The following is a 3545-nucleotide window of genomic DNA, read 5'->3' on the forward strand; positions in this document are numbered from 1 at the left end:
TCATACCATCATCGGCGATTAAATGGTAAATATGGCAAATACATCTAAAATGAAAGATATTACTAAATGCAGGATTTAGTGTAGTTATAAGCAAGCCTATGGCGTTAGTGTTACTTGAAGCATTATCCATTGAAACCGACATAATTTTATCTCTAATGGAAAAATATCTGCAGATATCTGCAATTGTGTTAACAATAAACTTACCTGTGTGGCGTGAATTAATTATTCTATAAGCAATAATGCACTTTTGCATTATTCAGTCCTCATCTATCTAATGACTTGTAACAGTTAGATAATCACAGTCATTACCACTTCTACCAATATCAGTAGTAATAGCAATGCGACAATCTATATGAGTAAATAAATAGCGCAAATATTATTCATATTCATGTTTATATTTATAAATATCTCTCTTTACGGTTGCGCGAGGCCATCCTTTATAAGTAGGATTAAAAACTCTTCTAATATAATGCACAAAATGAGGTTTAGAAGGAAAACTATATGGTAAACACATAACAATAACTTATTTTGCCAATTCTTCACGATCTTTATTTGGATCATAATATAAAATGCCACCGGTAACAGTGTTAATTCCCGGTTGAACTAGATTTGACCATGTACTAGGGTTAACCGTACTATCTACACTTGTCCCCTCTTGCTCAGCTTTCATTTGTAAATATCTAGTTTTATCTTTAGGGTGTGTCTTTATGTGTCTAGTCAAACTACCCGTACCACTACGGTCTCCAGTAAATTTATGTGGTCATCACTTGTTTTTAAACTAAATTTTGTGTTTCCGAGGCCTTGAAAACCTCATTTAGAGTCGCCTCGATTTGCTTGTGTAGTTCAGGCGCGTAGCCGGAAAGCTTAAATATGAAATTCTATGAAAAATGATAAAATTTGGTTATAAAATGAGTTAATTTAACTTCGATCAACGTTTTAGGTAAAGGGACGGAACCATGATTTGACGGTCCCGGAGGGTTCATAGGAAAATATGGGACTTGGAAGTATGCCCGGAATCGAATTCCGAGGTCCCAAGACCGGGAAATGAATTTTTAAAGAAAATTGTTTACTGAAATTGTTTAAGGAAATTTGAAATTAAAATCGATTAGAACATATTGGTATCAGGCCCGTATTTTGGTTCCGGTGCCCAGTACAGGACTTATATATGATTTAAGACATTTATAAAAAATTTGGCGAAAAACAGACGTCGTTTGACATGATTCACACCTAAATTGCTAAAGTTGATGTTTTATGAAGTTTGAGAAAATTTCTTTGATTTTGAGATTTAATTCATTGTTATTGAGGTTATTTTAGCGATTGGATCGCACAGATAAGTTCGTATGATGTTGTTGAGTTAGTACGAGTGCTTGGTTAGGAGCCCCGAGGGCTCGGCCGTGTTTCGCATTAGTTTCGGGAAGTTTTGAACTTAAGAAAAGTTGCAAAAATAGTTGTTCAGATGCACTGATATGTTCTTCTTCGCGTTCGCGGGATGGCCCTCGCGAACGCGATGTGTAAATTATGCTGAAGGAAAATCCTACTATGTGAACGCATAGCTCAGGTCGCGAACGCGAGGCAGTGGGGGGTTATCCCTTCGCGAATGCGGTTTTGGCCACGCGAACCACGAAGGCTGAGTGGGCCTGGGCAGGGGGTGGGGAAATTACCCTACTCGAACGCGATCCACTGGACGCAAACGCGAGGTCTCGAGGGGTTAAAGCTCCGCAAACGCGAGTCCGTTCACGCAAACGCGAAGGTTTACCCAGCCTTACCCATCGCGAACACGAGGGGTCTGTCGCGAACGCGAAGAGTGTTTTCACCCATTGACTTTAACAGACCAAAAACAGAACACTTTCGGGATTTCATAAATATTTCATAAACTTCTTCTTCTCCAAAGCTCTTAGGTGATTTTTGAAGCATTTCTTCACCATAATCTCTTGGGTACGTAATCTTTAACTTGTTTTCTTCCATTTTCCTCAACACCCACTAGATTTCTAGGCCTAAAACATGAGATTAAGGGTAGAAAATTAGGGGTTTGGATAGAATTAGGGCTTTTTGATTAATTGCGATTTAGACCTTGTTTTGGGGTTGGATTTGATAACAAATTATATATTCGGGCTCTTGAGTGAATGGGTAATCGGGTTTTGGTTCGGACCTCATATTTTGACCAAGCGCGCCCGGGGTCGATTTTTTGGATTTTTGGGAAGAATGATTAGAAAGCTATAGTTAGGCATTGGATTCGAATTGTTTAGCATTTATTGATGTTATTAAGTTGATTATGTATAGATTCAATTGGGTTGGAGCCAAATTTGAAAGGAAAAGCGGTGTTTGAGGCTTGAGTTGGCCGTGAAAGTTTGAGGTAAGTGTCCGGTCTAACCTTAATTTGAGGGATTAGGAGTTGTGTCCTATTTGCTAATTGCTTCTTGTTGAGTACGACATGTAGCCATGGTGACGGGTATCTATACGTTGGTGTCGAGCATAATCGTGAGTCTTAAATTGATAGTTGTTAAACGTTACTACGGATGCTTTAATTGATGACTCTTGATATTGAGAAAAGATTTAGTTTATTCTCGTAGATTTTATTTATGAATGAGTATTGGTATTAATTGAGCTGAGTAGAAGTTGAGTTAGGATTGGTTATAGCTGACTCTACCTTGCCGAGATGTTTATTTCGATATTGTTGCTCCCTTGCCGGGAAGTTATTATATTGCTTTTATTCCCTTGCCAGGATTCCTTGTGATTTTGTGTTGGCTTGTAAATGGGAGAGGGTGGTACGCCTACCACAAGATATGATAAAATGGGAGCGGGTGGTATGCCTACCACGAGATTTGATGAAATGGGAGCGGGTGATATGCCTACCACAAGACATGATGAAATGGGAGTGGGGTGGTACGCCTACCACGATATTTGATGAAATGGGAGCGGGTGGTACGCCTACTACAAGATATGATGAAATGGGAGCGGGTGGTACGCCTACCACGAGATTTGATGAAATGCAAGCGGGTGGTACGCCTACTACAAGACATAATGATATGGGAACGGGTGGTACGCCTACCACAAGAGTTAATGAAATGGGAGCGGGTGGTACGCCTACCACAAGATATGAGAAATGGGATCGGGTTGCACGCCTGCAACAAGATGTGAACCGAAAGTGAAATTTGCCTTTGTTTTCCTTATCCTTATTAGAAGTTAAATTTTGGTTTCCTTATAATTCTCTTGAGATTCTGTTTTATCTGTTATTCCCCGAAGCATGTTACCCCTTCCCAGCTTTAATTATTGTTCTAGTTCATTTTTCCGTTGTGTATATATATCACTGCACATGTTTATCTGGAGTCAGGTCCTAGCCTCGTCACTACCTTGCCTGGGTTAGGCAAGGCACATACCAGCACATGGGGTCGGTTGTGCTGATACTGCACTCTACAATTTATGCAGATACCGGAGCAGTACTTGGTCATCAGCAGTAGCTCGGGAGCCAGCCTTCAGTCCACCGAGATCCCGAGATAGTCCTGTAGGCGTCCGCAGACCCGACATCTCTTTTATCTATTTAGATG

The sequence above is a fragment of the Nicotiana tabacum genome, chromosome 21, assembly GCF_000715075.1.
Source record: "Nicotiana tabacum cultivar K326 chromosome 21, ASM71507v2, whole genome shotgun sequence".
NCBI classification, from domain to species: Eukaryota; Viridiplantae; Streptophyta; class Magnoliopsida; order Solanales; family Solanaceae; genus Nicotiana; species Nicotiana tabacum.